The sequence below is a fragment of the Natator depressus genome, chromosome 2 (assembly GCF_965152275.1).
Source record: "Natator depressus isolate rNatDep1 chromosome 2, rNatDep2.hap1, whole genome shotgun sequence".
In the NCBI taxonomy this organism is placed as follows: domain Eukaryota; kingdom Metazoa; phylum Chordata; order Testudines; family Cheloniidae; genus Natator; species Natator depressus.
In genome coordinates, this window is record NC_134235.1 from 223465571 (window position 1) to 223491734 (window position 26164).

A 26164-nucleotide genomic window follows, 5' to 3' on the forward strand; every position below is an offset into this window, starting at 1 on the left:
CTTTCTTAAACATGGGAGACCAGAATTGCACAAGTACTCCAGGTGAGGTCTCACCAGTGCCTTGTATAATGGTACTACACTTCCCTGTCTCTGCTGGAAATACCTTGCCTGATGCATCTACAGCTTCAGCTCAGAATCAGAACCCAAGCCTTATGGGGTCTCAGTGGGCCAAAGTCTCTCCAACCCTTCCCTAAGGATTGGGGCCCCCCTTGGACCAAAGGACCTGTCCATTTGGTGGATCAGAAAGAAGGCCCTGTGTCAGTTAACTCAATTATTTATCTATAAACCCTTCCTTTATCTGTTGGTCCCTGGAGAATCCAGTTTGAACCAGTATATGCAAGCCTCTCTCCAAGTGCTGATAGTTCTCTGCAGGTATTAAAACCTGAGTGAATTTGCCTAATTACTCACCCCACCCCCTCCCACTGTTCTTAGTTGCTGGACTAAAGTCATCACTGGCTTTTTCCCAAATACAGAACAGAAATATTTATTGAATCTGTCTGCCTTTTCTGCATTATTATTGACAATTCTACCATTTCCATCTAGTAATAGACCAGAACCTTTGGTTGGTGAGCAAAGAAAACGATTGAGAGAGAAAGGACAGGAAGAAGAGATTGCATTAGTCAAGGCGAGAGATGATGAAGGCATGGAAAAGGCTCTAGCTCTAATATACATGCCTGCACCAAGGATCTGAATCCCACTAACATTTGGTTTCAGAGTAGCAGCCGTATCAGTCTGTATCCGCAAAAAGAACAGGAGTACTTGTGGCACCTCAGAGACTAACACATTTATTAGAGCATAAGCTTTCGTGGGCTACAGCCCACTTCATTGGATGCATAGAATGGAACATATAGTAAGAAGATTATATATATACATACAGAGAAGGTGGAAGTTGCCATACAAACTGTAAGAGGCTAATTAATTAAGATGCGCTATTATCAGCAGGAGAAAAAAACTTTTGTAGTGATAATCAAGATGGCCCATTTAGAGAGTTGACAAGAAGGTGCGAGGATACTTAACTTAGGGGAATGGATTCAATATGTGTAATGACCCAGCGCTGCTCTGTGGGTGTTATATATTCCCACCATGTTCCACTTCACCAGAACACCGCAACAAAGGACTTACTGTTTCCATTTTCACTGCTACACACTCCACAGTAGGTACCTACTGCACATTGTGTTGCTCACTAAGCATTCCTTCAGAGTATCCACAGAGATTACTTTCCTTTGGCACAGAGGATAGTCTAGCAAAAATCTCTACAGACAATCAAGGGAAAGAAATCATTCCTTCATTCTCATTGAAAGTCTACCCCTCTCTAAATCCAGAGGATGACTGATAGACCTGCATGACAGTAAGGACGTGGGCTAGCAGTCAGATTGCATCTCATGGGGACTTCATGCAATCAACTCTGCATGGAGAGATGGTCCCTTACAGGACTTTAATGAGCTTAACAAGAATCTCACTGAACCCAAACACAGAGCAATTTCACAATTAGATGTCGGAAATGTCAGTTCTCTTATATTTTGTCATCTTTTGATTTGAATTCTAATAGATCCTTCTAATCCTCCTTAAATAGTTTTGCTTTAGAGTATTTGCAGTAATTTCAGACCAGGTAGAATAATTCATTGACAGGCAATACTTCTTATTTCATAATTTCTTATAAAAATCATAATACATTAATTTACTGTAGTTATAGCTCTAATTGGTAATTCCACAACCATCTGCTATATCTTGGCATTAATTAGTGTTCTTGCTGTATTTACTGTACAGCAGTTCATTTGAAATGAAGAGCTAGGGTGAACTTTCCATTCAAATCCACAGAAAAATCCCACCCAAACCAAAAAGAAAAAATAGCTGTCAAGCTCAAAATATTGTAGCCTTTCAGTTCCAGCATAATGGGTCCACTTCTGTTCCCACTAAAGGCAATGGAAGTTTTGCTATTGACTTTGATGAGAGAAGGACTAGGCCCCCAATCTGCTTCCTAATTCAATCAGGAAGAGTTATGCAAAACCTTTTGCTCACTCACTATGCCAGGGATCTAGCCTCAAGATTTATCATCAATAGGATAAATTAGGGCTTTCTGGTTTATGACTTACTAACATGGCCTCTTAACTGAACAGATTATTATGCAAACACAAGTCCTTCACTACACTGCAAACATACAAGTGTGTGTGTTCATTTATTAGAGCAGTGGATTAAACCCCAGTATCTAAACAAAGGCTCTTTTGGGATGAGCCTGGCTGCCAGACACAGCCCAATTCAGATTGACTGCTTTTGTTTTACACCACTTTATTTTGGAAGTCATCATATGAAACTACATTTGCTTCCACCACCCCCTCCCACAATCAACATATCTCTGGCTACCAAACAGTCATTCTACCAGCACTCTCAACAGAAGACAACAGGACAGGAACACTGTACTTTCTTCCCTTAGCTCCAGTTTATCAAGGAAATGTGGTCCAAGTAGGGCTGTCTGGAAAACAAGAAATCTGTTATGAAACTAGTTTGATGGTTTGACATTTGGTTTCATTCTGCATTGGAACGACAGTGAGACCTTTTGACATTTTTAATGACAAAAAGATAACCTCCACCTGCCAATAGCCCAGTGGCTATAGCACTTACTTGGAATGTGTGAGGACCAAGTTCAAGGGCCTGCTCTGAATCAAAGTTTCTCATTTTCTAAATTCCATCATGGAGGTAGGAAACCATTGAAATTGAGACATTTCTGCAAGAAGTTTTGATGAATCAGCATTTTCTGATGGAAAAAAATGTTTTGTCGAAAAATTCACAACCAGCTCTAGTTTCAAGTCCCAGCATCCATGAGAGCAGAAGTTCCTAAGGCGCTCCCAAATTGGGTCCCCAATTACAGCATAATGCACTAGTATCATGTCATTAAAATAGCCCAAATGGGTTTATGAAATGATTTTGGGTAGTTAATTTAGTGCTTATGACAAGGACCTTGGTAGATCAAATTGTCTATTCATCTGCAGAATGCACACCGTGTTCACTAGCCTGGGAGAACTATAATTTCTATTTTAGGGTTTTGTAGTAGCACCCACCACTGTAGCCTAGTTTGCAAACGCTTCTCATATAATAAGAAAAGCAAGCTGTAAAATTACAGTTGCGATTTTCCATCGCAATGTTTTTTACTATATAAAAAGTCAGATGTGTGCACGCATTAATCAAGTACCTAACTGCCAAATTCAGGAACACAGATGTCTACTAGGGTGTGCAAATGCAGTGTCTGATTATGCAAACAAAACCATGCAAGGGGCTGTGTGAGAGCACAAGTGAGTTTCTTCAAAATTGTGGCCATTACAAGAGACAGGCACATGCTGGGTAACATTTTGTGCTGTGCAACACAAGTAGCAAGGAAATAAAAGTGCACGCTATATAAGAGATGGACCAAACAAGCTCAGCCTGGAGCAGGACACCACAAACACAGTTGTGTTTGGCAACTCATTGGAAGTGTAGTTCACTACCTTTGGGTGGGTGTCACAGTAGCTGGTTGGCACTGTGCAGTTAGATATCCACATGTACAGTGGATGAAAGGCACTAACATGCTGATTTGGGAACATTTAATACCCACTTGGCAGAAGAGTATATGAAGCAAAGGAGAGGAGGGGGAGGGGAGTTTGTGCCCTTATCTGTGCATAGACATCCTCTCACCCTCTCTGAGAGGAAAGAAGGGGCCAGCTGCCACTGTGGCACTATGACCCCCACCCCAGGCCCTGCAGAGAGCCCTCTATTGATGTGGGGACCTCTGAAAGGGGACAGGCAGGGCCAATGCTGCACACTTTGTTGCTCTAGATATGCTTCCTACACCAGCCTTTGGGGGCAGGGGAATCCAGCTCATGGCTGCACTGGTGCACCACCTTCCAACCACTGCTGCTGCTGGGCCACCTTTCAAGGGCAAACCACCGCCTAAAAACTGTATGTATATGGGAACAGAGGGAGGGCGGCCAGCTGGTTCTATTGGCCTGACCATGGCTGCTGGTGTGGTAGGGGAACCCTTGCTGGGAATGGGCCTGCAGCTCTGAGCTAGTGCAGGAGTGTGTGTGTGTTTGGGGGCAGGCAGATGGTAGTGATAAAGGAGCCTCTAAAATGAGCACTCCATGTCTACTCCCCAGTGTTGCCACCAAAGTATCACGAGTCTTGCTATATTTGGTCTTTTTGCTTAAAGGCCCAACTCCTGGAGTTGTGATTATGTGAGTGTCTCAGCTTTCATTTCCTAAATAAATAAACAAACTGCAAAAGCCAGTTTCCAGTCTTCATGACTGATGAGAAAAGCTTGGAAACAGGATCTCAGGGCACCCTAAAAGCTCAGAAACCAACAAGTAAATGAAAAGAACCCAAAATGTATTATTTTTTAAAATTCTCATGTTTAGGGAGGCCCGACTCATGATTTTTCAATGGCTGGGAGTGGCAATGGAGATAAATATCAATGCCTTTGCAAACTGCAGTCAACGAAATCAGCCTGAGGCAGGATTAACTTGTACTTGCTGTCCTCCTGCACTGTGGGCCTCCTTAAGTGGAGGGGAGAACTCCAGGGATCGGAGCAGGAAGAAGCTCTGGCAGTGCAGCTCCATGGGAACTATACAACCAGGGAGTGGAGTAGCCCCAGATGCTGCACTGGAAGGCCCTGCAAATCCACACAGTCTGTGTGCAGATCTCTTTTTCTGCAATGGGGAGCAAATCTCCACCTCCCTTTGATGACTGAATGATTTGGTGGAAGGGAACTTCACAGAACATTCCTCTTCATCCTCACCCGGACTAAGAGTTTTCACTAAAAGGTGAGTCTTGAAGACAGTATTTTTGGAAATGATTGATAGCAGGTCAGTCACTGCTGTGCAGTCCCCAGCAGTCTGGAGAGTATTTGAAGAGCCCTGTTGTACCAGACTCACTGGCAGGGTTCTCTCTCTAAACTTGGATGAACCTTGCAGGTTCCAAATTTTAACCTTTACTTACCACAAATGCAAATCAGAACTAAAGCACATTTAGGAGACTGGAGTTCTCAGGTGCCTGGTAAAGGGACGTGAACTCTTTCATGGCTAGGTCACTCCAGAGGCTATCACCTATACCCAGATAAATGACCTTTACATGACACACATTTGTACTGTATGTGAGATGTCACAGTTGTGGAGATAATCAGCAAAATATCATTTCTCCTACTTTTGAATACCTTTGATGGTGGCCACAGTAGACTACTGCACACCTCTGGGGACAGAGTTATCATCCAGCACGAGTCAAAAGTGAAGTTGTGTTAATTCATATCCTGAGCAAGACACCTACACTGATCTCCAGTCTTCCCGCACTCACGCATATTTCTCTCCGTGGGATTAGATGCAAATCACACTCCCTGAAGACAACTTAATGGGTAGTCTCTGATTTGAACCACTTCAGGGCTTGTACATCAGGTTGTTACTGAAGACTAACAACCAACAGAGCTCAAGCTGCATTGCCCTTTTGGTTAAGGTTGCTTCATTCTTGCTAACCAATCAAACTGATATCTCAATCGTGGCAGATTAGTGTCATTTTGTTTACATCCCTGAGAAAAAGAAAACAAAAGTGTTTCTTTCTTCATAAAGGCCACTATGCAGTAAGTGACCAAGATTAAATTATGCCATCAGTTCATCTGTCCATCTGTTCAGTGCCCTGTCAGTCAGATGTATTTTCCTCCTCTTTCCCTTCAGCAAGTGGTATTCTGTACTGGCAAGTGTAGTGAAAGCAGCATTATGATGCTGGGTAATATAATTCTAAATACCATCAAGCCTATAAAACGGACAATGAGTGATAAATAATTTACATTTATCAGAACTATTCAATCTTATTTCAGATTCAGCAATTGCATGTCCCTCCTTCGCTCCACAATCATGCTAGAGAAAGAGAACAGAATTTCAATAATCTTGTGGTTAGATGTATTGAACTGCTGTGCAGAGCAATGAACTCACCATTCTTTTTCCTTCAGCCCTTTGAAAGGTGATGGACCTGGTATGATGCCAGGGCCTGCAAAAAAGCAAAATGGGACCCATTTCAATTTGACTCTTGGAGACTCAACAATAAATCAAAGACTCTCACTGGGGAATATTTACATACTCACCTCCCTTCTGATCCCACGACCAAAGCTTTATCCTGTTTAAGATGATCTGAGATATAAGAAACTGCTCTTGTTGTCTCAGTTTTCCCTCCCTGTTATTACTGTGTGTGTATGTGTCTATCTATAGATAGCTAGATAGACACACACACACACACTGGAGCCTCCATCAGCATTGCAGACAGTTGCAAAAGGAATGGGTGAAAGGATGTGTGTGACAGCATCTTGTTAATACAAAGCAAAGTGTTTTTTAACACCACCTGTCTGCAACAGGAACAGGGAAAAGTGAAACAAAATTATTTTTGCTTTCGTTTCAGCTTTCAGCAACCTAATGTGGCAAAAAGTCTTTCCACCCTATTTTCTTAGTCTGAGAGTTAGGGATGATCTTTTGCATGTTGCTTCTAATCTTGATTCCAAAAACAGACAGGCTGAAGCAGCACATGCCTCCAGTGCCATCCATAAATGAAAAACCCCAAGTGCTAGTGCTGTCTCCTCTGTTCGTGGCCTTTTGGTCTATGCTAATTAATTACTAAACTTTGGAGTATTCACTTGTAATTGTTCTGAGGTCATGGTGATTCTCTTCAAGCAAAGTAATCACCAGAAATCCTTTTGTAATTCAGATACAGAGGGTGACATTTAATGTAAGTGGTTAGTCATTATTAATTGCTTTGGTATTCATTGTAATTATCATAATGAGTTCATTTGAATGTACAGTGTAATTTCATAGCAGTACTATAGGCTGTACAAGCAGACTTGGATGAAGAAGCACACTGAAGCTTCCAGGCCAAGAGTACATGTAGGTGTGTTTACTATTAATTATTATTATTATTATCTGTATTTGTATTACCATAGCACCTAGGAGTCCCAGTCATGGACCAGGACCCCATTGTTCTAGGTGTTGTACAAACACAGAACAAAAAGATAGTGTCTCTGGCTTCATACGCTAGAGCTGTTGAAAATTCCAATTGTTTTTCATAGGAAAATTTAACAAAAAAGTCCTTTTCCCTGAAGCCTGAAAGATTTTCAAGAACCAAAACAAAGTTACTGAAAACTAAAAATTTGATTGAAGATTTTTCATTTTGTCATTGGGGGAGGGGGGAATTAAAAAACAGAAAATGTCTACCAAAATAAAAAGTTTCTGCAAAAATATGTTTTGATTGAAAAGCTTTTTTTCATCAATTTTTAAAAAAACATTTCAGTGAAAAATGTCAGCCAGCTGCAGTGTAAATAATGTCACAAGGTAAACTGCACATGTCCTGGGGTAGAGAATCCAGGACTTTTGGTGCCAAAACAACACCGGGCTCTGTCATTTGAGCTAAAGAAAAGTATCTATTAGCAGGCCTGTCAGTCATAGGAAGGCTTATAACTTCTTTGCAGGCTAGCCAGTGACATAATCACAAATAGCAGCAGCACTGAATTCCATTCAAACTATGGCAGCGCTGCACCCACACTAGGTAACATATACCACCTGTATATACCCATACGCAGGTAACATACTTCGCTTTCAGAAGAAGAGGCATTTAGCATCACATCATTTCTTTTCCCTCAGTAAAGTTTTCTCCCCTCACACATAATCTTTTCTCCCATTACCCTCACTCTCCATCCACTCAGCACGCAGGATTGCATATTATACCTATCAGCCACTAGCCAAGGAAGCCTGGACCTACTTTTAACATTAGACAGGAGGTTCTGCAATTGAGCAATGCTATGCCAGCACATGGACTGCTCATCAGCTTTCATGGCTGCAAATGGGATGCTCTGATAACAGACACCACAGAGGAACGAGGAATAGAGGTTAGGCAAAGGGATACAACATAGTTGTTTTACTAAGGAAACCAATCTTGGTGGTGGTAAAGGATAATTAATTTTCTTTTTAAAGTTATGCTCTCTGAGCAGAGATGGGTTTTACAAACCTTACTACAGAGGTTGCATGAAGCTGGAGCAATGAACAGTAACAAATTATGAGTTAAAAATAAATGTTTCTGAGAGATAATAAAGCTATTTATACGTCAATTTCCATTCCCATTTCAGGATGTAAGTTTATATACTTCCAAACTGAAGACACGTAATAGTGAATATGTTGGATATCTATGCCTATACTACACCTGGTCTGTGGCTAATTCTCTACTTCTATGCTACCCATCTAATCACCAGTCCCACATACAGTTTGCAATACTGTTCTAATGCATTTCTCTTCAGTATTAAAAAGTGTGTGTTCAACAACATGCATCACAATATTTTCAGCTTTGGAAGTTTAAATGGAAATTATCATTGGTTGCTCTGTTCTTTGATTCTCATATAATTGTTGAGGATTTTTTTGATGCAACAATAAAAAAATCTTTAATCACGTAAAGGTTATTTAAAAACAGCCACAAATATTAAGGAGTCCAAAATATGTATTCTTTTGTGAAAAAAAATACCACAAGAATTTGATTTGAGGGTTTAGGATGCGGCACTACACCCATTTACATTTACACCAACTGAGGATTTGGCAATTAGAGCTCAGTTTCCTAGGTGGAACAAACAAGATGTTCCTTGATTAAGAGGAAGCACAGCCTGTTGTAAAAACATAGCACAAGAAGCTGGAGATCTGTGAGTTGATTCTCCACATTAGAGGCCACATTTGTAAATGTAGGCCTTAATCCCTCTGTTTCAGTTTCTCTATATGTGAAGTGGGAGGACTACCCCACCTCACAGTGAGCGTTAACATTACTAATATTTGAAGAGCACTTCGAAATAATTGAACAGAAAGCACTATAGAAGAGCCATGTAAAAATACTGTTTTTAGATCTTCATATCTTCGCTAGGTAAAAGAAGGTCCAGTAACATGGTAAAGATGTTACCAATTAAAGATACTAGTAGAACTGCACCTAAATAAATGTCAAATTCAGTTATTTCAAATGCTGTTAAATTGCAAATGGCATAGACCCAGCTTCCGTAGTTAACAGCTTGCTTAACTGTATACATTGTGGTATGGTAATGCAAAACACATGTGAAAGAGAGTGCCTTTAGAAATAAATTAAGGGTAAAGGAACACAGTATAATGAGTTTTTAATCCAACTTACAATTTTTAAATTCATTTTAGTACAATTTTTTAAAATTAAGTTTACTAAAGCGCACCATGGAGATTGAAATCCCTTTTGCAATTTGAACTTGCCATAGCTGAGATTCAGTATAACAGTATAGAAAAGCAGTATCTCACATGGATTATAAGATAGTCACATGACCTCACCAGATTCTAGTCAACCTGAACAGTATTATTGGGAGAAATTATAAAAGAGTATTTGTAACCTAACAAAGCTGTGGGAAGCTTTTTGAAGAAATGGTGGCTTGACGCTGAAAAGTGATGCCACAGATTTTAGAGATGGCAGAGTCTTGCTGTGTAATTTAGTCTTTGTAAAGTTTAGGGCTGTTACGACAGACTCTCTTTAACAGTCACCTCTTGTTTCTCCATAAAAAAAGGCAAATGAGAGCATAGGTGCCAACCCTGTGGTGCTTCGGACTCAAGCACCCACCAAAAAAAAAAATCGGGGCTGCTCAGCACACGAGCCACGGTGTTGCTGACAGTTTCATCCAGAAAGCTACAGTGAGATGTAATGTCTTTAAACTGGGACGTTCGTGAAGACAGTTTGTAGGTGAGTGCAATGATTTTAATATATTATAATTCATGAAGATGTAATTATGAAGTGAATTACTATTTTGGAAATGATTAAATTGTTAAGATACCAATGGTAGACACATATTCAATAACGAGAATATGAAAGAAGTGTATAAATATGCTGAAAATAGCCTCCCCCCAAAACTGGCAGAACTGTCCCCGCAAACACACGCGCCTCTTCAAAACAAAAGTCAGCACCTGTGAGGGAGAGTCTTAAGTAGCTCTTCATATCAAATATATTTTGGTGTTCTCCATGGCTAGAAAAATATTCCGTGATGATCCCCACCATTTTCCTGGTTTTTAAATCACACCTCTTGAGACCCTGAACTGAGACAGAGATTGGATAAGTCTCCTTTAGATGATCCTATCTCCACTCCTTAATTGATCCTACAGAAGAGGTGAGGAAGGTGTATCCTGCCTTGCAATGTTAAACATGAATTGTAATCGTCCACTGTGATGCTCTCATAGGGTTTGGGCTGATGCACAGAGAAAGAAAATAAGGAAGGAAACTAGAGAGAATTGGTCTACCCCTTCAAAAGGAGGCGAGCAAAATGGCAAAGGAGCAATGCATATGCACCTCTTCTCTGAGAGTCGAGCAACATTTCAGGAGCAACACTGATGGAGTGCTATTTCTCCAGCACTGGTGGAGTGCTATTTCAGGAAAGCATCACTATTCAGGACAGCACTTTAGCAGGTGCTTAAAGTTAAGCATATGCTTAAGTGCTATCCTGAATAGGGAAAGACTTAAGCACATGCTCAAGTGCCTTCCTGAACCAGAGCCTGAAGGCTGTAGGAGAGGATAATTTTCACTGAACAGAGTGAAGAATTTACACTTGTTTTCCCATAGCTCTCAGATGTGTGGTTTTGGAGCTAAAGCATTGGATTAGGAGTAAGAAGATCTAGTTTTACTCTTGGCTTTGCCACAGACTTCCTATCTGATCTTGGGTAAGTCACTTAGAACAAAATCTTCAAGAAGAGTCCCTCCCTAATATTGGATGCCGGAAATTTTGGATGCACACTTTTAACAAGCTTGATTTTTCAGCCATGCTGAGTGTCTGCAGATCAGCCTCGGGAGTCTAAATTTGTACACCCAAGAACAGAGACACTTAACATTAGGCAACACATTTGAAGATCTGTGTTTTAACTGTAGTGTGGTTCTGTTTCCCATTCTTCTTTATGCCACTTATTATTTGTATTACAGTATCACCTAGAGGACCATTATTCTGGGAACCATATGAACACATAGTTAGAGATGGTTCTTGCCTCAAGGAGTTTACACTCTAATTGACAAGACAGACAAAAGTGGGAGGGGGAAAAACAGGCACGTTGAGGCAAAGTGACTTGCCCAGTGTCACACAGCATGTCACCTGGAAATAGATCTGAGTTCTTATAACTGACTCCATGAAAAGTGTTCACTTTCCATGGAAAAACTGAAGTTTTTGTTGCAAAAAGATAAACTCTTTGGTTTTCCTTTCCTCCCCGCCCCCCCCACAGTCAAAAAGAAAAACGTTTTCTGTCCAGCTCTAATACTTATGCTCGCAACTCTGAAATTCACTTATTAGGCCTGATCCTGCAACAAGCTGAGCACCTTCAGTTTCCATTTTTTTGAATGCAAATTAGGACATTCAGCACCTTCTGGTGATACTCGGGATCATGCTCCCTAAACATTCATAGCAGAACTATCCAATTACATACATGTTGTAGCAGGGTCTCAGTTGGTCCGCTGAGCCGCTGGGGAGAGCTACTGCCTCGCTGAAAAGCCTTGGTCACACCTTTCTGTCGATCAGGAGTTAGCGGAGGGAGGTGTGTCGGCACGAGTCCGTGGCGTGCCCCTCGGGCAGGGGGAGCGCCGGCACGAGTCCGTGGCGCACCCCTCGGCCAGGGGGAGCGCCGGCACGAGTCCGTGGCGCGCCCCTTGGCCAGGGGGAGCGCCGGCACGAGTCCGTGGTCTTTATCGAGGTTCTGCCACCTGAGGCAGGTGGCCGGGGTAGGGGAACGCAGGCCCACCCGACTCCACTGCATTCCAGCCCAGGGCCCTGACAGTGGCGGGAGGAGAGGGTCCTGCCACTGAGTCAGCGGGGATCAGTCCACAACATGCTGACCAAATACTGACTCACTGCACTGTCCAGTTCTGCCCCTGAGCTACTTCCTACCCAGTCTCTCAAGTGGGTCCCTCTGGTTCCTCCAACTCGTCGGGATATTCAGCCGCCAGAAGTCTCGGAACCTCCAGCTCACCCTTAGCGTCACGCTCACTCTGGCTCAGGTCGCTGCCTGTCTCCTCCAGTTCCTCGAGGTACTCTGCGGCCAGCAGTCATTGTAACCCGAGTCCTTCCTCAACGTCAGGTTTCCCCTGGTCCAGGGCCTCCCCTGGCTTCCCCGGCAGCAGGATGTGCAGGGAACAGCCAGCAGTCTGTGTCTGTCTCCTGGTGCAGCCCTGACTGGGCTAAGGACCCCACCTTTTGTACTTCCTGTTCCACCCCTCCCCTTCTGGGGGGTGGAGTAAGCTTGGCCTGGCCCCGCCCACTCAGGCTGAGAGAGTGGCTCTTTACCCTCTGGTTCAGACGGAGGCCACCCTGGCTCCCTACACATGTGTTCTGAAAATGAGCACAAAACATATGTGTCCTGGTCAAAACAGACTCATGTTAAAGTATGACCAAAAATTCATGGAAGATGTTTTTCAATATGCAACTACCTCTGATTATTAATATGGTCTCATTACTGTCTGCTGCTGGGGAGCTAGCAATATAAGAGGCAAGGTCGAAGAATTCACTTAATCTCTCACAGTGCATGCCGAAAGACAGTGCTATCAATGGGCCACATCAAGCATTCTTAGCCTGTGAAAGATATTTTATTTCTGTTTCCTCTGCTTGAGAACCTTTGTGGGGAGAGATTATATGAAGAAAAAGTGATAAAAATACCCAGGGCCAGGGGAGTCACCAAAGGCAAACACTATTCATGTTCAATCTGTTACGAGGCCAGGAACTAAACCTCTGATCTGTATGCAATGTATCTAGGAAATCCTCTTGGTTAGCTTTCACCGATGCTCAGACCTCTGAAATTCAGACTTTTATAAAAAGAGAATGAAGAAAAGGATTATTGTGAGAAAAAACAAAAACCACTGACATACAAAGAAAAGAGCAAAAGAAAAGGAGTACTTGTGGCACCTCAGAGACTAACAAATTTATTTGAGCTACAGCTCACGAAAGCTTATTCTCAAATAAATTTGTTAGTCTCTAAGGTGCCACAAGTACTCCTTTTCTTTTTGCGGATACAGACTAACACAGCTGCTACTCTGAAAAGAAAAGAGCACGTGAGAATGAGCTGGAGGGATAAGATTAAAAATGTCTCTTCTTATTCTATAAAGGAAACCTGATCTTTAAGAAAAAAAATATAATAATTAGCATTTGAGCCACTAATAGTCTATTACATTTGAATTTCTACATGGCAAAAAAATATGATTGGATTGTTTGGTCTCTTATGTAAGAGAAAACACTCCTATTTTCCCACCAGTTTTTCATTTTAAGATGCTAAAAATGGCCTTACCTTTATGAAGCCTCTTTCATCCAGAAAGATGACAAATTGATTTACAAATTACCACATAATGTGGCCACTACTGAAATGTAGATACCTCTGGACTGGAAGCCAGCAGCTGTTTAACAGTGCACAGGAATGCTAACTAATTCTTTAAGGCTGGGAATTAAGAATACCTTATCCAGATGAGGAGGAATTTTAGATAGGCATAAGGTAGCTACCACCCAGTTACTAATTAATCACAGAAACAATTTACCAAGGGTCATTGTGGATTCTCCATCACTGACAATTTTAAAATCAAGATTGGACGTTTTTCTTAAAGATCTGCTCTAGTGATTATTTGGGGGAAGTTCTCTGGCCTGTGTTACACAGAAGGTCAGACCAGCTGATCACAATGGTCCCTGCTGGCCCTCGAATCTATGAATCTATATAAACTATAATTTGACCGGCAAGTTTAGCACACTTGCTTGATTCCTTGAGATCTTTATCTTTACAAGCAGTCAGGATGTTAGGCCTTACAATGAGTTTGTAAGCCCTCAGTGGAACTGCACCAGGGCAAGCTCCTAGCATAGCTAGTGGTGCAGTACAATTTATGGCAGTAAAAACTATGTAAATCATACTGCACTGGTGTATGTTGTGCCTACACTAGGGATTTACACAAGTGCAGCTTCACCAGTGGCTAAACACCCAGGCCCTGATCCTCCACTGCATCCACGCACAGCTCTAACATAGCAGAATGTGGTGGCTGAAGGCAGACAGTGATGGCTCTCCTGATTCAGGGTCAAGCAGCCCTTTCAACAGTGGAATATCAGATTTGGCTTAGCTCTGCCCTGCCAGACCCCTCCATTGTCCCATCCACACCCAACATGCCCCCTCATGCTCTTTACACTGGGGTTCAGAGTGCAGCTTGTGTAAAAGGCAGCAGAGCCATCCCCGCCAGTTTTACACCAGCAAGAAATTCTCCACTGGCCCTGTCTGGTTCCTTTAAGGTCACTTAGACAGTGGAAAGTCACCTTAGCAGACCAGAGAATCCAGCCTTCAGTGTCGACAAGGCCTATGTCTCATTCAAAGCATGAGAGAATTATTTATTGCAGTACTATTGGTAGCATTATAATGTACTGTCTCTGGCTCAAGCCTAGTCATATTCTGTGGGGTTTTGTCACGTAGGCACAGGAGTGTCTGCCATAGAGTTTAGGGCCAGACATGGCCACCAGATCATGTAGTGTGACCTTCTGTAGCTCACAGGCCACCAACACCACTCAGCACCCACAAACTAAACCCAAAAACCAAAACCAGACCAAAGCATCACAGCCGATAGGAGACTAGAGTGTGATGTGCCACACAGAGAATAGGAGGGACCGATGTGCACCAGTGATGAGCACAATAGAAATGCCAGTAAGTATATTCAGTCTCATCAAATTGAGATCAAATTGCTACAAAATAGAAATGGCCCAAATCATCCCTTGTGTAAGGGCTAGTCTACACTTGGAACTTACATCGCTTATAGCTACGTTGCTCAGGGGTGTGAAAAATCCCTGAGTGATGTAGTTAACCCCGACCTAACCGCTGGTCTAGACAGTGCTAGGTTGATGGAAGAATTCTTCCATCGACATAGCTACTGCCTCTTGGGGAGCTTTGCTGCTGTAATATCTCAAAAAAAGAAAAGGAGTACTTTTGGCACCTTAGAGACTAACAAATTTATTTGAGCGTAAGCTTTCGTGAGCTACAGTTCACTTCATCGGACGCATTCAGTGGAAAATACAGTGGGGAGATTATTTACATAGAGAACATGAAACAATGGGTGTTACCATACACACTGTAACGAGAGTGATCAGGTAAGGTGAGCTATTACCAGCAGGAGAGCGAGGGGGGGACAAAAGGGGGGACCTTTTGTAGTGATAATCAAGGTGGGCCATTTCCAGCAGTTGACAAGAATGTCTGAGGAACAGTGCAGGGAAGGGGCGGGGGGGGGAATAAACATGGGGAAATAGTTTTACTTTGTGTAATGACCCATCCACTCCCAGTCTTTATTCAAGCCTAAGTTAATTGTATCCAGTTTGCAAATTAATTCCAATTCAGCAGTCTTATTATGAAAAAATATACTAAAAATGTGTTTTTCAAAGTGTCAAAAATACCTAGATTCCTAATGGGGGAATGATTATTTTCTTTATATTTTACTTGCTTTCTTTCCATTCAAGCTAATCCACTTAATCCTAAATATCAGGCAGAAGATAAGGATGGCCTAAGAATAGGCCCGGGAGCCATGAACTCTTCCACTCCAATCTTATTTCTGACCCTTACTTCCTCTGTAGCCTTAGGGATGTGACAACTTCTCTGTCTTTCTTTCCCCGTTTCTAAAATGGGGATAGCAACACTTACAGGGCCTACTTGATGGGGTGTTAAAAGGATGAATTAGTTAGCACTTATATTTTGCTTTACATATTAAGTATTATGATTGTTGTGGCCCCACAGCATTATGGGGTGTGTTACTGTTAGCTAGTTTTGTACCATTTCATTCTTTGAAATACCCTTTTAGAGGCATCATGACATCTACATTCTTCCTTTCTGGGTATCCCACCAAAACTGTAGCTTTTGTTGTTAAAAACATTTTTTTTTAAATTAAGAAACAAAATAAGTAAGTTTTCAGCAAGGATAGAGACCAATATCCCTTTTACCAGGTTTAGTTTACTCTTGAAAAATCTGTCTTTTTGCAACTACAAAATGAATTGCGTATACAGTTGTGAGTGCTCGTACCTCTGACTGATTTGGACCTGGAAACCAGTTGCTGGAGGTACAAGCGCTCAGATTTGTGGGTGCACTTGAACTGTGAGTGCAAACAAAGAAAGGAAAACCTGCCAACTGCAATTTCATGATTTTGAAAAAGTGTTCCTTAGAATCTGAAGTACTTTTTACACTAGGGCCAACATTCTGTCATCACTGAGATTTGTGCTCCTAAATCGCTCAGGCATGTTTGAAAATCCCACCTCAGAAGCCTAACTGTAGGCTCCCATTTTTGCAAATTTTGGCCTAAACAGTTGTAAAATAAGGCTATATCTGAGGCCTAAATAATTTGACAGTGTCCTTTTTTACTAACTTATATTATGGGGATTTAATGACTGAGCATTACTGAAGGGATATTCAGTCTGTCGTACCCAACCCAGGTGTAAATAAGAGCTATTACAATCCAATAGCGTTCAGTGACCTATGTAAAATAAATGTAATGGTCTCAGTGAACAATGCCCCAGTCCAGCAGAGCACTTAAGCTAGTGGTTAAATTTTAAGCACATAAGTAGCCCATTGATTTCAGTGAGACAAATCATGCGTTTGTGCTTTCCTGGATTGATGGCTAAATGTCACCATATAATAATAATACCTTGCATTATATTGCTCCTTTCACTCAAGCATTTTTATAGCTAGAGAAACTGAGGCACAGAAACTCAGTGACTTGCCCAAGATCATGAAATGAGATAGTGGCAGACAGGAAGCAGAGTCCAGGATTTACAGCTCTAATCACTAAAACTAGCATTTGACTGGTTGCCTTTTTGGTAGTCTCTGCAGAAAGGACAAGGACTGCATAGGCATGAGTCTGACTCTGGACTACCTTCGTGCTCCGGGGGTGGTCCCTTTAGGTCAGCATTATGTCTCCCTGCTGGGGCAGCATTTACAGAGACTGAACTGTCACTGCTCGTAGCGTAGCTATTCTGTGGATAAATAGAGTAAAGTCTCTAGGGCTGTTAATCAGGCATCTTTCATGAACACTAAATTCCCACAAAATTGTATGAAGGAAAAAGCCACCAAACCTAGTTTAGCAAAATGACAAGTTGTACTGAACTGTAACAAACTAATAAAAGTGTGGAAGTGACTCTATTTTCAGAGCTGTTGAAAAGGTATTGTCAGAACGCTGCACTCAACATAACTAATTTATTCTCCTACTGTCTGCAGACAGACAAATGCATTTTAAAGAGGAACTCCATTTAAACTGCGACATTTATAGCTTAGGCTAACAAGTGTTGTCTATCTGGAAAACAAAGGTAGTGGGCCACTGACTCCCTTTCCAGTAACAATAGTATAAGAAAAATATTTCTTTGGCACCAAAATAATAAAGTTGTGTGCGACAATTGCATTTTCCTATCAGTTTCATCCCTAATAGGGTGCTACAATCACTATTACACTAAGCCTCAGCTTGCTGTATCAATAAAATTAGAACAGACAGGCACTACTTTAAGGCACTTCGTACAATTTACCTTGACTTAATAGGCTCTTTCTGTGGGAGAATGGATAGGAGTATAAACAGTACTACAGATATTTTCACATCTTCATTTGGTTAGATGTCTCAGATGCTTTTCATAATATTGATCATAGAGACTTTTAACTTGCCTGGAACATCTGGTAAGTCTCCCCTGTGCTCTTTTTTATCTTGGTTCTCATCCTATTTATATGCTGGAAGATTTTCTTTTTTAAATGTTCCTTTGACTATGATCCAATTCATTATGGGGTTTCTCAAGTTGTATTATGGCTTCTTGCTCCTTAATATTTATATATTCCTTTAGTGTTCATATCTATTTGTAGGTGTCATGATGTATATTATCTCTGTTAGGCTCATGACATCCAGGTTACTTTATTTGTTAGTCACACAACAGGCAGTCTAGATGAAGTACAAATCAGCTTTAAAAGTTGCTGACAAAATTTCTGCAATTTGACAAAATTATTTATTTTCTTATTGCCATATTTAAAGTTTAATATAAAGTTGTTCCTTCTAATGTATGATGTGCTTTCCCAGCCCCTGGGGTTGGTGGAGAGGCTCATGAAAGGGAGGCATTTCCAGAGCCCTCCTGGAGATTCCCCCAAGAGCCACTGTTGCTAGGTAGGGGTTAGAACAACCTTGCAAGCTACCACCAAGGGTCCTAAAGAGAGCACACTCTGGCTAGACCCAAGAATCTAGCCTATTGCATTGGACTTTACTCCATAAGTGGTCCCATTCATTTATTGGGGAGGCACTACTCAGCAGGAGTAAAGATAGCAGAATCTGGCTCTGGAGTCCTATATGTCTAGAAAGCTGACACCCAAGTAGTGGACTTATTTATATTAAGTTAATAATATAATTTTTCACACAGGAAACAAAAATAAAACCAAACATAAAAAATCTGTATATTATCTCTGATGAATTTCCCCCACCGTGTCTTGCTCAGGAAAGTGTCACTTAGAGATATAGGGCCAGATTCTTCACTTCTTTTGTCACTACTGGTGCAAGTGAGTGGAGAATTCTCATTAGGCAGACTTTTTACACCCAATTTGCACAGGTGTAATTGACTACACAAGCCACATGGCAGGTGAGAGATCCAGAATTTCTTTGGGCAATTGAATACTTATCTTCCCTTAACGATGACTGAACTAGTTTATCTAATAGGCAGACCAGCACATTACCTAACTCTTAAAATGTAACCTATTTGATTTATCTATTATCAAGAGATAAGGTAAAAGCACCTGTTAGTAACAGAAACATTGCAGCATCGGAGTTGGTATGTTGCCCAAGGTAAGCAAAGGCAATAAATCAAAAAAACACAACAGCCAAACCCTTTAAAGGGAGACTGTTTCCAAAAGAGAGCTGTCCTGGCTTTCCCTCATCTGGATGTACAACTAAGAAGCAATAGTGAAAGATGAGAGTGAGGTAATATATTTTATTGGACCAACTTCTGTTGGTGAGAGAGACAAGCTTTCAAGCTTACACAGAGCTCTTCTTCAGGTCTGGGAAAGTACTCCAAGCGTAACCATCTAAATAATCTGCTCCACCTTACAGTTAGCTGTGACACTCGAGCACCTTCCCCAGACCTGAAGAAGAGCTCTGTGTAGCTTGAAAGCTTGTCTCTCACAGCAATAGAAGCTGGTCCAATAAAAGATATTACCTCACCCATCTCATCTTTTTCTCATTTTGTAATCTACTCACTTGAAAAAACAGTTAAGATAGTTTGTTACTACACCTCCAATTTAAGTCCCCCTGGCTTTTCTGTGGTTTTACAGTCTCCTTTTACAATATTTTTAGGTCTGTATTTCCCCTTTGCTGTGTGAAAGATCCACACAAACAACTAAGGAAAATTGGCTAACACCACTAATACTGCAAATCACTCTAGATGGAGAGGCCCCTTTGCCCTACAGAGTTCGATTAGCATTAGCGGGGCTCCGCATGGGAACAGGTGGCTGCCCACATGGGACATTGGCAGGATCATGGGCTAACGAATGATGCAAAGTGCTTTGTAATACATACAATCAACTGAAAAAGAGAGGAAAATACTCTTTTCTCCATAATAATTTCAGGATTTAGTTGTAACCGTAGTAGGTACAATTTTTGGACATGGCTTTATGTTTATCATGTCCTTTTAAATTTAGCATTCAATAGAAGAAACTCGCTTTTGTTTGTTAGCATGGGCTCAAGCTGATTATTTTGATGAACCATCCGTGTTAGCCCTTTTTTCTCGCAGCTAAAGCAGTCCCAATACAGTAAGTGCACATCTTTTCTTTCAAGGCTAGACTCTTGGTCCTCATACGAAGCTTTACAGCTGGGGATTGTGCTATGGTGCGGCAGGGAAGGGGCAAGTCCAGAGCACATGAATTTAGCAATCTCCAGCTGCCACAATAGCCCCTTTGGAGCCATTGTAGACAGTCTTCATATTCCTCTGATCACTATAGCTATTCTCTGCAGCATTGCTATGAACATCTTCAGTATATATTTTCTGATACTTTGCTTGTTCTCCCCACTAGTTCTCTCCTTCCCTTTCAGAGCAGGAGTTGTGCTGATTAATAGCCAGAAAATGTGTTATAGCCAATGAGAGATGTCTTGTTTGGCTTGTGAAAACGGTTTCTCTCTCCTATAAGCAGTTGTAAACATTTGTTTACAAATGGCGCACACTTTACCTGCATCCCAGATTGAGCAAGCCAGCAGAAATTGCTCACTCTAGTCTGATTTTAAAGGGCAGTCACTTTTGTTTCTATTAATCAATCTCAAACTCTGCCCCTTCTCCACGCAACATATGGTCAGTGCCAAGGGAGTTCAGGATCAGGATCATTAAGTAGTGCTGAATGGACAGTGCCAAAAGTGAGGCAGCAAGAGTCAACTGCAGGCAGAATACAGCAGAATTATATCCTTTAGGTGGAAGAAAAATGACTCCTAAATGAGTTGGGGCAGCTGTAAAACTAATCTGCCACAAGCTGGGATGAGGCATGGGAAACATGGAGAAGAGTCTCTTTCCTATCCCCCGCTAAGGAAAAGCAATTACTGTAGATAAAGGCAGGTTCCTCACAACACAGGCAAACTTGCAGGGTTTATTTCTTAAACAGAAATCTGATTCATAGTTAGATTCATTTCCAGTTCCAGAGCCACCAGTCTGGCATCTTTCTTAACCAAAAATGTGATTTGTGGGAAGGTGGGGGTCCCAGAAGGTCCCAGCAAAGAATTCTTATGCTGTCTGAAAAGGAAGGTATCAAATGAGAGATCCCCTGGACAAATCTTTGTTATGAAGACATGGGCTTGGGGGGAGGGAATTAAAGAAATTAGGTGCCATATCACAACTTTCTGACACTGCTTTCTCAAATCAATCGTACATTTTTAAATATTAAATCTTTCTGTTCAACACAGGTTTTCAAATGCTGTGGTAAATGTGCTACATATTACTGTTCATGGAAGGCTTGTTTCACAGATGTAGACATGTGTTGTGCAATTTCTGCAACACGCTCTAATAAGGCTGTCGATTAATCACAGTTAACTCAAAGTGATTAACTCAAAACAATTCATTGCAATTTAAAAAATTAATCTTGATTCATCGCAGTTTTAATCGCACTGTTAAACAATAGATGACCAATTGAAATTTATTAAATATTTTTGGATTTTTTTCTACATTTTCATATATATTGTATTCTGTGTTGTAACTGAAACCAAAGTATAGATTATTTTATTACAAATATTTGCACTGTAAAAATGTTAAAAGAAATAGTATTTTTCAATTCACCTCATACAAGTACTGTAGCACAATCTCTTTGTATTGAAAGTGCAACTTGCAAATGTAGATTTTTGTTGTTTTTACATAACTGCACTTAAAAACAAAACAATGTAAAATTTCAGAGCCTACAAGTCCACTCAGTCCTACTTCTTGTTCTGCCAATCGCTAACACAAACAAGTTTGTTTACATTTATAGAAGATAATGCTGCCCTCTTCTTATTTACAGTGTCACCAGAAAGTGAGACCAGGCATTTGCATGGCACTTTTGTAGCTGGCATTGCAAGGTATTTACATGCCAGATATGCTAAACATTCATATGCCCCTTTCTGCTTCGGCCACCATTCTGGAGGACACACTTCCATGCTGATGACTCTCGTTAAAAAAATAATGTGTTAATTAAATTTGTGACTGAGCTCCTTGGGGGAGAATTGTACGTCCCCTGCTCTGTTTTACCCACATTCTGCCATATATTTCATGTTATAGTAGTCTTGGATGATGACCCAGCATGTTGTTCGTTTTAAGAACACTTTCACTGAAGATTTGATAAAACGCAAAGAAGGTACCAATGTAAGATTTCTAAAGATAGCTATAGCACTTGACCCAAGGTTTAAGAATCTGAAGTGCCTTCCAAAGTCTGAGAGGGAAGAGGTGTGGAGTACGCTTTCAGAAGTCTTGAAAGAACAACATTCTGATGCGGAAAGTACAGAACCCGAACTACCAAAAAAGAAAATCAACCTTCTGCTGTTGGCATCTGACTCAGATAATGAAAATGAACATGCGTTGGTCTGCACTGCTTTGGATTATTATTGAGCAGAACCCGTCATCAGCATGGACGCATGTCCCCTCGAATGGTGGTTGAAGCATGAAGAGACATATGAATCTTTAGCACATCTGGCACATAAATATCTTGCAATGCCGGCTACAACAGTGCCATAAGAATGCCTGTTCTCACTTTCAGATGACATGATAAACAAGAAGAGTGCAGCAATATCTCCTGCAAATGAAAATCAAACTTGCTTGTCTGAGTGATTGGCTGAACGAGAAGTAGGACTGAGTGGACTTGCAGGCTCTAACGTTTTACATTGTTTTATTTTTGAATGCAGTTTTTTTACATAATTCGACATTTGTAAGTTCAGCTTTCATGATAAAGAGATTGCACTACAGTACTTGTATTAGGTGAATTGAAAAATACTATTTCTTTTGTTGTTTTTACAGTGCAAATACTTGTAATAAAAATAAATATAAAGTGAGTACTGTACATTTTGTATTCTGTGCTGTAATTGAAATAAATATATTTGAAAATGTAGAAAACATCCAAAATTATTTAAATAAATGGTAGTCTATTATTGTTCAACAGTGCGATTAATCACGCGATTAATCGTGATTAATTTTTTTAATCGCTTGACACCCCAACTCTTTATTAATGTACATAAACCTAAAGCTGAATCAGTTTACCAAGAGCATAATCCAAGTTATTCTTTCAGTAAAGGAGGAAGAAAAAAAGTGTATTGCTATGGATGGGGAAGCAATAACAATCTGAGAGTGTCTGCTAGGCCAACTGATATGTAACGGTGTATTCCAAACTGGAAAAAAAATAGGGGGAAAAAGGACCAAGGTTCAGTGGAGAGCTGGAGAGAGACTGGAGAAGGTAAGATCCCTAATTCCTTTAAAAGAAAGTTTTTGAACCCTGTGTCTCATGACCCATGACATAGAGCAAAAGCCAAGAAGATGGAGCATGACCTAAAAGCTGGACACTGAAGCATGGAAAGATGTATGCTTAGTATTACTTAGAGAAACAAGTAAAATAATGGGTAAGTGAAAGTAAGAGAGATCAAGAACCATACTAGAAAAAACAGTCCTACACCTGTGAAAAAAAAAAAGGAGACCAATGCACAGTAGATAGGGCTCAGGCCACCACAGATAAAATGCTCAAGACAGAGATGATTGAAGACCTGGTGTTCAAGACTTTATCCCGCAGGGAATTGTCTAAAGTTATCATGTGATGATAAATTCCTAAATTTGTTTTCTATGTATCTTTCTGGATTGGGTTAGCTTAGGGATCATCTACATGACAAGTTAGTGCATGGCAAGCCAGGCATGTGAATGAACAATGCACGAGCCTGCCATGCACTAGATCACCATGCGGACCTTGTTACAGTCACTAAAGCTTCCATAATACACTTTGACATACTGCTGTTTCAAACACACTATCTACATCAAAGTGCATTATGGAAGTTTTAGTGCATGGTAGCAGGCTCCACACAGTGAGTTACTGAGTTAGCATGCAGCAAGCTAGTGTGCTATACACTCACACCCTGGCTTGCTGTGCTAACTCGCCATGTGCACAAGCCCTTAGTGCAAAGTGCAGTATAGCAAAGACCCACATGAATGTATCTGTGATAATGAAAATACAACCTAGGATACTCTTAGTAAGTACAAATGCCTTCTGTTTGAAGCTTGAGCTTCATTTGATTTAGCATTAACCAATTTCAGAACCATCTGTTCCATTTTGGGCAATATAGTGTATGTTTAATATTAACTTCAGATGTGTCTAAAATACCTCCAGTATTCAGGTGCCATTAGGTTGTGTGTTCTACTAAATAATGTTCCTGACAAAACAGTGTCTTGAATCACAGACTTCAACAGGCCTAGTTTGCAGGATGATGCATGAAGATCTAGCCCCATGTTGCTAAGAAACTTTTTGTTTTAAATATAGAAGCATACTACTTGCAGTATCTTTTCTAGATTAAAATGGTGTTAGGATTTAGTAAAGCACCATCTTAAATGAATGAGATTTAACATGCTTAAAATTAAAGCAAACAAACATACAAAATACACTGAGCCAAATTCTGCCCTTTATTAAACTATGCAATCCCATGGACTTCAAAGGGTTTTTGCCTTAATAAAGATTGTAGTTTGAGGCTCCAAGGGACATAATCTTGTTCCTACAGAAGTAGCAGGAGTTTTGCAATTGACTTGAAAGGAGAGATGATTTGGCCCAGAGATTTAGTCACCAAAAGGCCAGTTTATCTTCCCTTTATGCTTTAGTTCTGCTCTTGGGGCAGCTTTCTCAATTTCAGTTTCTCTCATTAAGGAGCTTTCTTGTTCTCAGTTTCTCTCATTAAAGATACAAAGTTTAAAAGGTGGCAAGTAACTGTAAAAGATTTATTTCCTTTTACAGTTAATTCAAACACAATGGGTCCAAGTGATGCTCCCAGTTACATCCATGCAAAGACCTGTTAAGATATTTGTAACTTTGCTGCTAATTGTAAGCACAGATGGTAGCAAATTTATTTCATTTATGTGCAGTTCTTGGAGTATATCTAAAGAATTATGTCCAAAAGAGCAGGCTGACGTGACTGCTATTTATTTGCTCTCACTGTGTGTTCTCTGATCACTAATAGAAATGAAAAAAGTTTACTTTCCAAAATTCTTCCACCTAGGACTATAAAACAATGTAAGAGACAATAGTGAGTGAAACTGTATATATTTTAGTGGGTACAACAATAATTTTTGTTTTGTGTAGGATGGTGTATCTTGATTTACTGAAAATATACTGAATTTCTCATTTAAGAAAGCTGTTGTCATCCGGTAGTAGAGGCCCATTATAATTGAAGCAAGCTGCACTGTCATCCCATTTTCAAATACTGTAATCTTACCTCAAGTTCTTTATGCCTCTCTTTCACTCCTTCATCTTAGCAGGAGTATGAATGGGCAGTGCTAAGGCACTTTCACTTGAAGATCATATGGCACTCGTGAACCTACAGCAGTTCCTAAAGGGAGGCTGTGGCAGTAAGTCATCACCAGGATGGAGCAGATTTACATCCACATCTTGAAAAAATAACTCCCAAGTCAGCTAAGAGAATTTGCACTAATACTAATTTGTTGCTAGCATCCAAGAAGTGTAAGGACCTCTGAGAATACTCATTTACAGTCTTCTCAAAAAAGCAGAAAATGATAAAGACAAATTCTTCATAACACACAAAGGCTTGCAAATCCCTTTTCCCAAAAATATTAATCATCATCAAAAAAACTGCAAGAGAGATACCACTGCAGTTACTGGTTTATAGCTTCCTGCCCAGCCAGACAGAACAAAAAGCAGAAGGGGACTTGCCAGAGAATCAGGTTCAACAACTGGAAATATATTCTATAGACTCTTGATCCTATGATCTCTATTGATTCAAAAGTATGAAAGTGGTAATTTATTTTTCTCTATATTATTTTTCATGTAGTTTATGCAGTTTATACATTTCAAATGTAAATGAAATGAGAGAAGAGAAATAACATTTAGATCAGAAGACAGTATTAGAGTTGAACTGTTTAAGCTTCCTTGATGAGCAAAACAGAAAATCTCTGCTGCTTTGAAATACTGTTACTCTCTCTGCTCCACTACCTCAAAAATAATAAAATTATTCAGATTATAAATTCAAGTAAGTCTTTACTTTTTTGTGTGTCTCAAGTCCATGTTGTTCTGCTTCTTACACCCAGAAAATTGTAGCTCAGCATTCTTCACAGAGATCTCTATTTATGCTTGCAGTTAATGAATATCTGTGTGCTGTTTGTGCAGTTAATGAATAGCTTTGTACTGTGGTGACAGTGCTCAGCAATGTGTGCAAATGTTTCTGTGTGCGGTTGCACTTGCACACATAGCATTTGTAATTACACTTTGCTTTGACATAGAATAATAACTGAAGACCTTTGGTTGTTATTGTTCCTATCCCTGAGGGATAAAGAGCAAGGATTAAATAGCAAAAACCCAAGTGATCTATAATTCCATTGTGATGAACGCTCCTGGTTGCAGATTTGAGTCTTCAGTCATTTTACTAATTCTGACTGCCAGAAAGATCCTAATATCAAAATCTGATTTCCTTGAAGTGATCGGAACTGGGTGAT

The 26164-nt window shown here is 40.5% G+C and overlaps 1 long non-coding RNA gene across 2 annotated transcripts in view; it reads right to left on the reverse strand.

Annotated features, from left to right (window-relative positions):
• LOC141981754 (uncharacterized) overlaps positions 1-25772 on the reverse strand; it is an 83979-nt gene extending 58207 nt beyond the window's left edge. For both annotated transcript variants that reach the window (XR_012637899.1, XR_012637900.1), the window contains exons 1-2: positions 25714-25772; positions 5949-6003 (exon numbers count right to left, since the gene is read on the reverse strand). This is a non-coding gene — a long non-coding RNA (uncharacterized LOC141981754). The remainder of the gene's footprint in view (positions 1-5948; positions 6004-25713) is intronic.
• Positions 25773-26164: the final 392 nt, after the last annotated feature.